This window comes from Cavia porcellus, unplaced genomic scaffold (genome assembly GCF_034190915.1).
Source record: "Cavia porcellus strain 051 isolate PalLab524CR breed Dunkin Hartley unplaced genomic scaffold, mCavPor4.1 scaffold_12, whole genome shotgun sequence".
NCBI classification, from domain to species: Eukaryota; Metazoa; Chordata; class Mammalia; order Rodentia; family Caviidae; genus Cavia; species Cavia porcellus.
The window spans coordinates 80,511,170-80,525,823 of NW_026947495.1; the positions used below are offsets into that span (position 1 = coordinate 80,511,170).

Sequence of the window (14,654 nt, forward strand, 5' to 3'; positions counted from 1 at the left end):
ATCTTTGCCTCCCCAGGCTTCAGGGAACAGCACCAGCATGTGGGGGTGGGGGGTAGGCGGGGGTCACCCAACTCCACAATCACATCGAACAGTTGCTCATGTGAGAAGTGGCGGTTACTGGCCATCACAGTGTCTCTGCCATCCACAGTGGTCCAAAGCCTCTTTCAGACTTTTTGTTGTTAGCCTCACACACAGGGAGCATTTCACAGCTTTGTTTTACAGGAGGGGAATTAAGTTTGGGGATGCGCAGGAATCCTTTAAAGGTCAGGTTTATGAGCAAGCAGCCCCGTCATTTACAAGCTGTGAGAGCTTGGGCAGGTTAGAAAAATCACTGTGCCTCTGTTTGCAGGTCTGTAAAGTGGGGATAATAACAGACTTCCCACGGAGTATACGTTGGAACAGTGTACCCATAATGAGCCTGCCTCTGTCCTCGATGTGCTGCTGCAGTGGGCTGCTGGGGTAACGCATGTGTAATCCCCACACGCTCTTCTACTGTAAGGTGCTGTATTTTCCTCCTTCAGAAATTGTGAAGGCCTCACAGTAGCCCGAGCTGTCACTTGGACAGCCACACTTCAAGCCACCCTCTGCTGCACAGCCTTTCTTTCCCTGTGGACAGCCTGTCACCAGAGCGCCTCACAAAGGAGCACGGGACCTAGGGGTTTGACTCACCTCGGTACTGGACCCAGCTCAGTGGTAAAGCATCTAGCTAGTGCGTGTGATGTCCAGGGTTCCATCCCCAGCAGCGTAAGTCAATCCAGTTGGTCAATTGATCACTCTAGTCCTGGAGTCTTATTTTCATCACTGCGTTTCCTCTCAAACCTGCATCTACCAAATTGCTTTTTCATTACAACGACTTTTTGCATCACAAATGCAAAGGGAGGAGTTTAGGCTGTTGGGAGTATCAGTGGATTAGCGTCAGCAACGTCAGGATGAACTAACGCTGAGCTCAGTATAGTTCAGATGGTTCCACGTGTGGATATTTGTTGACCTGGATAGCTAGGTGGGGGGATGTCCACGTAACTGCCCTTGCTCTGTCAGCTGGGGGTCCCTACTGGGGGTCCCTGTAAAGCAATAAGCAAATCTGGTCTTGTTTCTAACTCTCTAAGGATGGAACAAGCATTCTTGGGGAAGTGGCTGACTCCAACCCCAGGGATAGAGACCCTACACACAGATGGGACCTGGGCAATCTGATAGCTCCTCAGAAAAGGATATGCAAACCCACAAATACTACACACCGTGGCAGATTATGCCAGAACGCCCAGGAGCCAGGTGGAAGAACTCCCGATGACCAAAACCAGAACAATTGGAGCAATATAGTAAATAAAGCAGTGCTGAATTATAACCCAAAATATAAGGGAACAGTCCATGAGTTCTTACTGATATAAGTGAATCACTGAATTAAAAAGTGGCAAAGAATAAACAGATCTTCCATATAGGGGAATTACGAGTCCACCAGGTAAATATCCCACCTCCAGATGCATGGGGCAGCGGGTCACACTGAGTGTGGGCTGCCCATGATGACGTCCTTCCACAGCCTAGAGAATGGAACGGGAGGAGTGGAAAGTGTAGAAGCCTGGCAGACCAACTTTAAGCCAGACGATCCACAAAAGTCACATCAGTCCTATGCACCCTCAACCTTGTTCGGTGAGATTGATACTGCGCCCCTCTGTTTTCCTCCCCCAAATCCACAGCCCTGTTCCAACCACAAGAACAATGCCAGACGAGTCCCACTGGAAAGTCATTCTAGAAAATACCTGGTCTCTTATCCCCAACACCGTCAAGGTCAGCAGAAAAAAGGCAAGTCTGAGAAATGGCCCCAGTCAAGCCGTCTAGAAAGATCTGAAGACTAAATGTAACAGGACATTCTGGATGGGACCTGGGAGAGAAAAGCAGTGTTAGAAAACAACCAACGAAATAGACTACATGCTTTAGTTAGAATTTTTAATAGCCCGTGTGAGCGGTACATAACGATCACGTCCGTCGTGGAGAGTTGGTACACATATACACCTTAATTTCTTCTTCCCCTTCCCATTTTCAAAAAATCCACTCCTGTTTCCTATCGTCTGTCTTTTATTTTCTTTATTCTTCAATTTATTTATATTTTGGGTTTCTTATATAAGAGAAACTATATGATATTTAAACTTGTATGTTTATTAATTTTATGTAATAATATGGTCTCAAAAATACATCCATTTTCCTATAAATGACTCATATGTCCTCATTTATAACGGAGCATAGCTCCATTGTGTATAAATATCACATATTCCATGTCAATCCTGTGTTGATGGACATGTGATCTGCTTCCAAGATTTAGCTATTTTGATTTGTGCTGGCATAAACATGGGTATGCAAGTCACTATAAGATGCCTTCACCTCCTTTGGGAAGACGCCTAGAAAGGAAATAGCTAAGTCAAATAGCATTTCTAGTTTTAGTTTTTGAGGAATCTCCATAGTGATTTCCACAGCGATTGTAATTTACATTTCTAACAACAATGTAAAAGGGTCCAAGGATCCCCCCTGCACCCAGCAGCCTCACCAGCATTTCTTACTTTGTTTGATTCCTTGCTGAGAACCGTTCTTTACAGAGTAAGATGAAATCCATTTCTCTAGTGGCCAGAGATGCTACACATTTTTCATATTTTTATTGTTCCTTTGTACTTCTTCTAAAAAGTGCCTATTCACTTCAATTGCCTATTTTTTGACTGACTTTTATTTGGGGGGGGTCTAATTCAATAAGGTGTTAATATGGTCCTCTCATATGTGATAAATGTACCCTCCTAATACATAATAATAATCAGGGAAACTGTCCTGGCTTATGCAGAATCTCTCTGTAATATAACTCTATAACAACTCTGTAAATCTAAAACCATTTAAAATGCAAGTCTTTTTATTAAGAAAATGAATCTGTCTGCCATGCTTAAAAGATCCAAATATAGAGAATTGTAGAATTAGGAATTAGAGCTGGACGTTACTTCTGAGATCAAAGGGAAAAACAAAGCTCAGTGAAATAAACAAAATGTGGTCCTGCTTTTAATTTTGCTGTCTATTAAAAACAGAATTGTCTTAGTAATTTGATGCAGGCTCAATCTTGTCAACCTCTAAGCAAAACTGTCTGGAGAGGAAGCCGGAAGAGAGCGGAGGAACGAATTCTCCACGGAATATACCTCACCGCAGTTCAACCGCGAGGCGCATCCTCCATCTCAGCGCCCTCGAACTTTGAAAAGGCTCCCCCAACTCCCTTTCAGGGAGCTTCTGAGGTGAAAATTATTTTCATAATAATATTAAAATGATGTTTATCTTTTCAGGCTTATTTTTGGAATGTATGATAAAGTTTTTCAGAGATGGTAGGATGTGTGATATCTCAGCAAACTATCTACAATGTTAACAGATTACATAAAAGCTGACATACAAGTCCACTGCCTTCTTTTAAAGCAGAAATTAAAGCGATTACAAATAGTTGCTCTTGCCGGGCATGGTGGCTCACGCCTGTAATCCCAGCACTCGGGAGGCTGAGGCAGGAGGATCGTTGCGAGTTCGAGACCAGCCTAGGCTACAAAGTGAGCTCAAGGCCAGCCTGAACTGCATGCAGAGGCCCTGACTCAAAAAAAGACCAAAAACAAAACAAAACAAAACAAAAAACAAATAGTTTCCCTTATCACTATGTTTGCTTTGGATAACATAGCTGGTTTTTGTAAGATGTTATTGATATATGCCAATATATAATTATTTTAGATGAATTAATAACTATGCTATCTTCACTTTCAATTTCTGACATAGTAAATATTGATGGATATAATCTTTATAAACCAAAACTCTTGGTGGTCCTTAATAAATGTTTTGTTTTGTTTTGTCTGGTTTTGTTTTTTGCAGTACTAGGAATAGACCCTGGGGCCTCTGGCCTGAGCTACCGGCCCAGCCCTCTATTTTATGCATGTTTTGTTTTGTTTTACTGTTCTTGTTTTTGCTTTTTATTATGAGACAAGGTCTTGCTAAATGACTAAGCTGCTCAGTCTGGGCCCCAGCTTGTGATCCTCCTGCCTCAGCTCCCAAAGTACAGTGCCCCCAGCTCTTAATAATTGTTGAACATAGGAACTGAGAATGGAAATGATAACTTCTGTTTTAATCCGAGTAATCAGGTTGTTGTTTCAGAACCAGGACATTTGTCATGGGATAATCTCCTGGATCTTAACCCCTCAGGGGTTTAGAGAATTCCTCCCCCTCTGCAGTAAACAGTGAAAGCAGGGAAGGAGTCCCTAGCTTGGCCCCTTTCCCACGGCTGCCAGGGCAGGTGCGGTGAGCTAGGGGCCAGCCTCACCCAATGGTGCATATGCTCAGCAGCCTCACCCATTGGTGCATATGCTATTCTTTGAGTGCAGAGCATCTGAGGCTGGGCCAGCAGGGAGGGGCAGGAAGCCAGGCCCGGAAGTCTGGGTCCCCCACTGGTGGTGTCCTCGGTCCAGGTGCAGCCAGAATCCTGCGTCTCTCACCTACTCATCACAGATGGGCCTCTGGACGTTGTTCCGGGTTACCTTGTCCTGACCCTGGCTCTCCAGCCTGTGCTCCTTGCTATGAGCTCCTCAATATCCTGAAAATACATTTCTGTCAGCTTTAGTACTCCAGAGGTGCTCACTTGCTTGCAATGAATGATTGCACCTTCTCTGAAAAACTGGTTTCTTGGTCAATTTCTGCAGTTGTAGGTCTTGACCCCTTGTGCATCAATCAGCCTTGCCAACCTTCCATAAAAATAAATAGAAGCCATCATCATTAAGAGAAAAAAAATGCATAGCCTTTTGCAGACAACTACTTAAATGAATTTTTTTTAAAAAAAAAATTTAACATTTTGAAAGATCGGGAAAAAAAGAACATTTTGGCATTCTTCTCCTGCTAGAAAGGATTACCTAGACTTTGGCATTGTGATCCAACTTTCAGCCAATGGAGTGTAAGATTTTTATTGTGTTATTTCCCAGTTATGTGATTTCTGTAAACCAAGCAAGTGGCTCTGAGGAGGGTAACTGGTGAATTATAAATCACAGCAAATACTTCCAGCCTCCCAGAGCCAATCAAAACAGAAATGTTCCAACGTGTTTGAGAGTATCTCGTTTTATACAGTGCTTAGGAGAGGCATGAAAACCATATTCAATTTCAAATGTACCAAATTACCCAGAAAGGCTTTGGGAACTGGTTCCTATTAGGTATTTTTTGTGGTGGTTGTTATTATTTAATGTGATATATAAAATATGCTTTTCTGTGTGAGCTGCTCGGTCCTGGCATGAGTCTGCCAGTTTTGTAAAGCAGATTTGAAAGCTTGTCTTCTGTATTCCAGCCACTTTCCTGTGGACATCAAAGGTGGAAAGCGGGCGGGCAGCTCACACCCTTCAGACCTTTCCGTTTCATGCTAAGTCCAATGGCGAGGGACCTAAATTAGTTTTGACCAGAAAAGCATCTTCATCTACAACTGAAATACTGCCGCAGATAAAGATTGCTTTGAAGTGGCGTCTTGAAATAATTTAGAGAAAATACACGAGGGAAACAGCCCTCTGCTTTTTTCTGTCACATGTTCTTTGATAGTTGGATTTGAGGCTTGGGGTCCCTGGCTCTGGTCTAACATTTCTGCAGTTCGCTTCTCATCAGAAAGGCTTGCACGCAATCCAAGTCAACGGAAAAGCATACCTAGCCGCCACACCCTGGGACCTGGTGGAGAAATGCAGAGACAGAGACGTGGAACGGCCAATGGAAGCCCATCCTAGCAGGCCTGCCTTGGGCGCATCTCTTTAAACAGGAGCCTGCCTTGAACTCTACAGATGGTTATCTTACAGTCTTGAGAGAAGCTGGACAGGCATAAAATCATTTGTCTATTTCTTCCTGTCTGTCACCCATGGTGTTTGTCTTTTGGCTTCCTGCTCAGAACAGGAAATTGCAAAAATAGAGATTTGATCAGTTCCCATTACTCTAGTGAGCCTCGTTAGTTTAACTAGACCAGCGGTGCATTTAATTCTCCCCTGAAGTTATACAAATTGTCAGAAGAGTCTAGTCTTGTTTAGCATTTAATTATCTCTTAATTTCCCAGCCGCTGAGTTCTCATGGGTAGTGAGCCTGCGTCTGAAAATTGTCTCAAAGTAAAAATAGGCAGCACGTTGGAGACAGTTTCCATTACTCATTGACCTAGAAAAATCCCCTCTGGGTAGCTCGGTCCCAAGCAGGTCTACAGGCTTCTAGGCCAGCTGTGCCTGTCAAAGGGGGGGGGGCAGGAGATGTTGGTACTCAGAGCACCATTTAGTGACTGTAAGCTTTGATGCAGGGTTTTATCTGCTCCTCACCGATCCTGAGGAGCTGGTACCAAACCGTTTTACAGATGGGAAGGGGACTGTAAAGGGCTCAGGCTGGAGCTGAAGATAATGGACATTTGGGGGTAACCCCAAGGGCTAGACAGAGAGCAAGTGACTGACCCCGTCTCTTCCCCTTCCCCTCCACCCATGCTGGTCATAGGCAATGGAGTAGAAAGGAAGGATAGTTTGTTGGGAGGGCTTAACATCGAGACGGTAGCCACGCTGAGCCTGACTGTCTAACCCGTACTGTGTGTGACATCAGAAGCAGCCTGGAGATCACTCTGAAGCTTAGTGCTCCCATCTCCAAATGTCCGAGTCACTCACACTCCTCTGTGGGAGTGCCTGAGAAGGTTTTAGATGAAGATTTAGGAAAACCAAGAATGATTGACACCTGGAGTAATACTGTTTAGGACAGAACTAAGAATTGTAAGCTAGTAGCCAAAGTTAGAGAATGTTAAGAAAAAAGGGATGTACCTGTTTTCACAAATCCTCATTTACACTAGGGAGTCTGAGGCAAGAGGATCCCAAGCTTAAGGGAAACTTAATGAGACCCTGTCTCAAAAATTTAATAAAAGGGGGAGAGACTGCAGATGTAGTGGAGTTGCAGAATGGCTCTGTGCTAGTGGGTTCAGTCCTTGGTACTAAAAAAAGCAGCTGGCGTTTCCATAGTGAGACTGAGTAAATAAGAGTACAAAAAAACAATGTTTTTACAGCGAAATGAGAATGTTCTAAATAAAACTGGCCGTGATTTTTCATGCAGGGTGCTATGAATGTGTCATTTCAGCACAGCTTTGGGGTAAACGTCATTATTCCCTTTCTCAGATGAGGAAGTCAGGCTCGGAGTGGTCTGCCTCGGGCCATCGAGCCAGCAAGCAGGGGCAGAGTTTGAACTCACAGGCTGAGTCTCCTGTCCTTTCCTGACCCCACACTGCACCGAGGGATATGGTACCTCTCCCTGCTTCCAGCTTCCGCCGTGTCCTGCCGTGTGTGACCACCCTGGCCGTCTAACCATAAGCGACAGGCCTGGGCAAAGATACTTGGGAGCAGGATGGATGTCACACGTCCACACCCGAGAAGGGGCTCATTGGCAGCCACTGCTCCCTCACGTTACGCTGCAGTTCCTGGGACCGGACGGGGCTGCAAGGGCAGGACGCGGCAGAGTGTGCCTCGGGTCCTCCTGCCCCGCTGCTCGGCTGTCTTCAGCCCTCCTCTTACGTGGTAGGATCACGGAGAAGTTTTTTCTGTCCACTGCTGCAGCCCTCTGCTTCGTAGCACTTCAAAAAATCACAATGAGTCATCATGGATTCATGTATTTACTGCCTGTCATCTCTGTGAGATTAATGCCCCAGAGGAAGTCCCGAAGGTGGGTGCCAGGACTGCTCTACCTGGCAGTGATTCCCCAGCACTTACCAGGGTTCCTGGCAAAAAGTAGCAACTGGATGCATTGATGGGGTGGATGCATGCATGCATGCATGGACAGATGAACGGATGGATAAGTGGATGGGTGCAAGAACAGATGGACATATGGGCACACAGAGGGATGGATGGAAGAATGATGGATAGATGGATGATTGGATGAGTGAATGAGTGGGTGAGCAAATTGCTTCTAGAAGTTTCCAAAGGAATAAAGGCTTTGGTCATTTGATCTAGAAAAGGCTAGATTACTTTTTGGCACACAGAAGATCAGTCCCCAATCTTTAAAAATAGGACAGAGGAGGCCAAGGGTTTAGCTCAGTGGCATAAGTGCCTGTTTGGCAAACGTGAAGTCGTGAGTTCAATCCCTGGTACCAAAACTAAAACAAAACAAACAAACAAAAAATAGGACAGAGATCTAGTGGCCTCTGAAAGGCAATACACAGGACCTGTGAGGCCAGTCCACACACAGAGTAAGGAAAGGAAATAGGATCTCCTGAGCACTCCCCAAGTACTAAGGATCATGTGATCAAAACCAGGGTGAACACCCCTGCCAAGTGCCATCCTGTGCCACCTAGTGAAAGCGTCACGCCATACAGAGACCCTCACGCAATTAGACTTCTGGAACTGCTTCATCAAGTGGCAGGAACAACTTAGCGTGGATTTTGCGGGGGATGGATGGCAATATGTCTTCCACATTGTAATCAATGTTTTAAAATTGAAACATTCCCTGTATTTTTCTACCTCCCCTCTTATGCCAGTGTGTTTGGGTTTAGTCCATGCTGTGTAATAGTTTTTTTTTTTCCTGAATGATTATATCAAATTACATTCCTAGCAGCAATGCAGAGAATGCTCCATGCTCCCCTCTGCCTGCTGAGGTCCAGCCTTTTTGTTCTAACCACACTAGTGGACAAGGCCAAGCTTTGACGAACTACACCTTGGGATCTTAGCACAGGGCACAGAAAACCTAAGACCAGAATTTCTCTCTGGTTCTTGGATGAAGCTGCCCAGGCCACTTCCTGTTCTGCAGTGTCAAGGTGAGGGAGGAGCTCCCGGCTCTGCCATCAGGACAGGAAGTGGCCCATGTTGTCAAATATTTGGGAGGCAAATGGCCCCGTGGAGAGAAAGCTGGGTCTGAGAGTGGCCGAGGACTTTCCTGCCTGTCCAGAACCACTGTGACCACCCAGGAGGGGACAGTAAGGCCTCATCGAGATCAGCCACATTTGAACACCGCAGCGGGACTCTTTGGGGTTAGGTGAGATGTGCCCAGGTCATGTTGGTTATCAGGCTGGTGCCACCCGGCCTTGTATTATGGGCACTTTCTGGGTCCCGTCTCGGCGTTTCCAGCTTTGCTCAAAACCGTCGAGCTGCCTATAGCAAAATTGACCCCAAGTATGTGAATCAAGATGCCTTTACGGAGAGGGCAGCTGTTTATTCTGAGATTACCCCTCTTGTCATGTGTATTGTAATGTGTATCTCTTTTTGTATGATAATCAAGAGGAGCTAACTGCCAATTACTATTGCTAAAATTTCTTTTAACCTCATGGAAGGTTAAGGAGTGGAGCACGGGGGCCATGCCTCTAGAGCTGTTAACTATTTTTTTTTTTAAGATAAGTGAGAACTGACTTTTAGGGCCACAGGACATCTGGGTGGGGAAGGCCACTGCCTCACATCACCCTCAACCCTCGCGGCCCGTGTGTTATGGAGTAAGCACATTGGGAAGGCTTCTCTGTCTGCTTTCTGAGCACACAGCTAACTTGGTGCAGCAAAATGGGACAGGAATCGGCCAAGAATCTAGCAACACGAAGAATGTAAGACTATAACAGCCGGAGGTCTAGCCAGCAAAGGAGGAGGATTAGATAACAAAGACCACATAACATTATATTAGATGCCTGTAAGGATGACCCAAAGTCCCCAATAAGTACGTCTTGAGAATAGCAGATAAATGGAGGCATCACTTGAAGAATTAAACGAGGCAGATATCTGACGTCATCCACCGTGCGAATGAAGCTAGGTGACTGCATTGTGTGAAATAGTTTCCTTAGATTTTTGCACACCCATTCCTAGAACAAGTTAACTATCCAGAGGCTTTCTAGGCATGGCACTCTGTTCTCTGGTTTCTAAGTCTCTGATCTTCCTTTATTTCATTAGAAAGACCCTGTCACTAAGGTACCTTTTGGTTACCTGTGACTACTTTTTAAAAAGCCACATGCTTTTATTAAAACATATTAGAATTACTACCCATAATACAGTATTACTCAGGATGGAATCACGGCTCCCCTATAAAACAAACGTCCTTCCCACTGGTCACCTTTACACGGTTCTCGGTGCTCCTTTGCTTTGTTTGGCTGTGTCGGGCATTGGGCCAGGGCCTTGTGCATGCTAGGTGAGCACTCAGGCATTGAGCTACATTTCCACCCAACATGTGCCCATTATTGTAGCTGCTATTTGATTAAAGAATGGCTTTGGTTACTCCTTGAATAACATTAATGAACTGACTTGAGACTTTATTACCTTTTCTGCTTTTAGTGCTAATTTCTTTACACAGCTGTTTACTTTCCTTATGGTTCTAGATTCATAGAAAAATTGAGAAACTAGTATAGAACTCTACGTCTCATGCTTGGTCTCCCTAACATCTTACATTGGTATGGTACATTAGCTATCCTTAATAAATTGACATCCATCCATTATTATTAACCAAAGTCCACATTTTATTCAGATTTCTTTCGTATTTACCTAATGTGCTTGTCTGCTAAGATCCAACCCAGAACGCCATACGTAGTTAGTTACCCGGTCTCTTTAGACTCCTCTTACTGAGAGACCATTTCTCAGACTTTCCTTGGCTTCTGTGGCTTTGATATTTCTGTGGAGTACTGGTTAAATATTTTACATGCTGTGCCTCTATTTGACTTTGATATTTTTCTCTTTGTTATCTGGGATTATGGGTTTTAGGGAGAAAAAAATGTCACTCTTATCACGACACGTCAAGGGTCTGCACGACCCACGTGATTTATACTGGTGGTGCTGGCCTTGGTCACTGGCTGAGGCAGTATTTGTCGGCTTTCTTCACTGTAAGGTTATTTCCCCCCTTTCCTCCTTTGCTTTGATGTGCCCTTGGGAAGAAGTCACTACCAGCAGCCCACAGTTAAGCTCAACATACATTAAACTCTGTACCTGCATGAATTATTTGGGATGATTATGCAAGGAGATTTATCTCTCCATCTAGCTATTCAATCATTTATTTATTAGTAAGAACTTTTAGGTATATATTTCATATTGTAGGTGACACACAGGTAGTACTTTGCTTATTTGCTAAAACATTTCCCATTTTGACCTCAGGAGCCTTTTGAGTTGGTGCCTGCATCTCTTGGACAGAAGTCCACGGTGTTTTTCCTGCTTTATTTTGATTCTGGCTCATCTTGTTGTTGTTGTTGTTGTTGTTTTTTTCCTTGCAGTTGTTTTTCCAAGCAGCAGGGCTAATTTTTGCAATATAATTTTATGCGTAAATAGAAGACCTTAGCTAATGACATGTCGAAACTGACTGGGAGGCATTTGGTAATGTTCGTGTAACGTCCGCACTGAGCAGCAGTTGGGAGAAATATCTGGCGCTCCTGCTTGCGTCTGCGATTCAGATGCCCTGTAATCTTTAATTCTTCCTCAATATTTTGTGAGACATACAAATGACCGGCTGATTGCATATGAGAAAAAACAAACCCGAACATTTTAGTTGCTAATCTTCAGTAATGGTGTGGAAGGGAGACACCCCGATTCTGCAGAACTTGTGTTTCTTTCCCAAAATACATTTTATTAGTGCATATTAACTACATGGGCTATGGTGTCTCACTGTGGGGTTTTCACATATACATGAGCTAAACATGCTTGGATGTGTCTGCACTGCAGGGCATACCGGGGCCACCAAAGAACAGGTCAAATAGAAGTGGCATCTTACTGGATCATCAACTATCCTTAATATTGGGGGGATAGAGGGAATTAGTTTTGGTAATAAGGGAAGTATCTTATTTTCCTAGTGAAACTAAATTTGATACATGAAGAACTTACTTAAAGAAACATACAAGTAATTTTCTGTGGGTTAAGAAAAGCTTCAGGCTCCATCTTGGTATTTGAGGGTCCCGTCGTTACTGGTGACAGAACACAAACTTTGGGGAATGGTGATGTGGTCTTCTGATGGCACCTAGAATCAGTCAGTCAGTGCTAACTCGAGATCACCTCCTGGCCCACCAGTTGAAGACGGCTTAGCTGAATTTTTGCTCACTTGTGTTTGCTGGTTTGCATCATTTAGAGAAGCCAGCTGCCGAGGACAGGGCTGGCCCCTGAAGGCAGCTCCCAGCCCTCCATGTTCTCCGAGCTACCACCCCTGGGACAAAGGCTGCTTGGGAGCGGCAGCTTCAGGAAGCCAGACCCACACTGTGTTCTCTTTCGGGATTTCATTGCTTGTGATTTCTCTTAAGTTTCCAGGTCCTGGGGATGGAAGATGAGATACACTGATCTCCTTTACGCAAGTCCATCCAGGGCTCCTTTACCCTACAAGATCTGGGCTCAGCAGTCTAGATCAGCTCTTCTTCAAGCACCTGATAATGTATTTTCTTCTCTTCACTGCCTGGCTTTCTCTTACTGGAACTTTAGCTAAGATGTAGAGGGTCAAGGTGTGACTGTGAGCGGAGGAGGAAACACCCAGGAAGCTCTGGGCCTCTCTGGGTGCCCCAGTCCATCTGGGCGGCCACAGCACAGTGTCGGAGGCCACACAGATTTATTTCTCTCGGTTCTACGCAGGGAGGCCGACATCAAGGCTCTGGCAGATGCAGTGTGTGGTGAGGACTTCCTGCTGGTAGATGCCAGTTGCTTTTGTGGTTGCCTTCCATGGAACAGGGAGGGACAGAGTTCTCTGGGGTCTCTGATAAGGACACTAACCCCTTTCACTGGGGTCCCATGCTGTTGACCTCACTGTCTCTTAAAGGGCCTACCTCCAAACACTGTCTCACTGCAGACTAGATGTCAGCATAGGAGTTTTGGGGAGACCGGGACGCTCACTTAAAGGCCTTCACTTTCTTTGCACTTGACTCTGTGCACTGCAAAAGATGGCTTTGGGTGGTTGCAGTTCCGAAGACACTGCATCACATAGTGGGACAAGAATGTCATAATAAAAACAGATCTTTACTTGACTGTGAAGTTATGAGTTTAATTTAAGGGAGAAGGGGGGAGAGCAAGATATTTGTAGATGAAGTCATAACAGAGTTCAAGAATCCACTTGGGGTCTGTTTTCCAATGGCAACTGAACACCAACTTAGACAAAAATTATCGTGTGGGACCAAAGTATTTTTTAGCCAGAGGTGGTATTATAAACTGGAAAAGTAATATATATTCTTCTATCTTTTAAAAAATTACTAGCTTTTCTTTTCTTTTTTTTTTTTTTTTTTTGTACCTGGGATTGAACTCACAACCTCGCACTTGCCAGGCAGGTGCTTGTACTGCTGAGCTAAATCCCCAGCCCCTAGCTTTTATTTTTTTTAAGTGAAAAATTAATAACTACTTTTTGGGAAAAATCTATCTATATGACAATTTAAGATAATCATGAAAATAAAGTGTAAGGAACTCATGTGTATCAATGTAAACATTATGTCTTTATCAGCCAGTCTAACTTTAGTTTTTTCTTATGATTCCAAAGTTATATTTGGGTGGCAAATGTAACGTTACTGAAGTGTCTGTTTAGAAGGAACAAGCCAAGAGGTCAAGTTTTGAGCAAGAAAAAGAAGAAAGCAGGAGAAAAATCTTTATTCCTTCAAGAGTTTAAAAACTTACTGGCCTATAAAAATACAACGCAGCAACGAAAGACTGGCCAGGATGGTAGAGGGAAGGAAGTACATATTATCACCTGCCCACTAGTTAGGTGGATTTAAGTTTCACATTAACAGCATGTAATGAAGGCAGATAAATCGATGGTAATAAATGCATATGAAGGAAGGGGGATGGTGCAAAAAACAGGAAGTCAGTGCAGAGACTTCCACGTCAATACCAAGGTCAAACTGCAGCCATCTGCAGACACTGAGTCTCAGCCTTCTGTGTGTTTTGGGAGTATATGAAGGTGATTTGCAACATAAATCACAGAATAAAGAGTTTAATGCTACATCTGCTCCACGAAATTCTGACAAAGACACTCTTAACTCAAATGAATTAACTCAAGTTGGTTTTCAGAAAGATGCGTGTAAGTAGATCATTTTCCCACACATGCTCTGTAACTGACTGCTCTCAAAGTATATATCTACCTTTCTCCTTTCCCCATCTTTTTCTGTAAACTGCTGTGTCTTGGTAACATTTTTAAATCAAGCTTCCTAACTCATGACCTTACAGCAAATTCAACCTATAGACATGGTTAGCTTGATCCACCGAGTATTTTAAAAATATGAAACTATTTATGTAAGAATTTGGATTTTTAAGTTTATCTTGATGCATCAGAGGTTATTTCAACACTGGACCTGAATTTCACTGGCCAGATCTTCTGGAATAAAATATTTCAAGTCCCCTCATTATCTCTGTCACTTACACTAAGCCAGTTTTCCTCAAAATACACACCTGGTCCCTGCAGGCAGGTGAGTGACTGCCAGATTAAGCTGTTGTGGTAACTGTGCGTGTGTGCGTGTGTGTGTGTGTGTGCGTGTGTGTGTGTGTGTGCGCGCGTGTGTGTACGCATGCATATGTTTACTAAGCATTCAGTCAAGATGACCTAACAAACAGTTTCAACCATCTGAGTTAAGAGACTATGCTCTGTGTTAATTTTTTCCTTTAACATTAATTTATGGCTTATCGAACAGTAAAATTTTCTCATAGGGATAAACAAGATCAATTTCTAACCATAAATACAACAGAAAGAGAGCATCTTGTATCCCCAAGAGTGGTCCC

General features: G+C 43.9%; 1 long non-coding RNA gene across 1 annotated transcript; it reads left to right on the plus strand.

Moving 5' to 3' along the window:
• Positions 1 to 3,072: 3,072 nt before the first annotated feature.
• Positions 3,073 to 7,083, plus strand: LOC134478229 (uncharacterized). The gene is made up of 2 exons (XR_010050717.1): positions 3,073 to 3,257; positions 5,632 to 7,083. It is a non-coding gene; the product is annotated as an uncharacterized LOC134478229 (long non-coding RNA).
• The last annotated feature ends 7,571 nt before the right edge of the window (positions 7,084 to 14,654 follow it).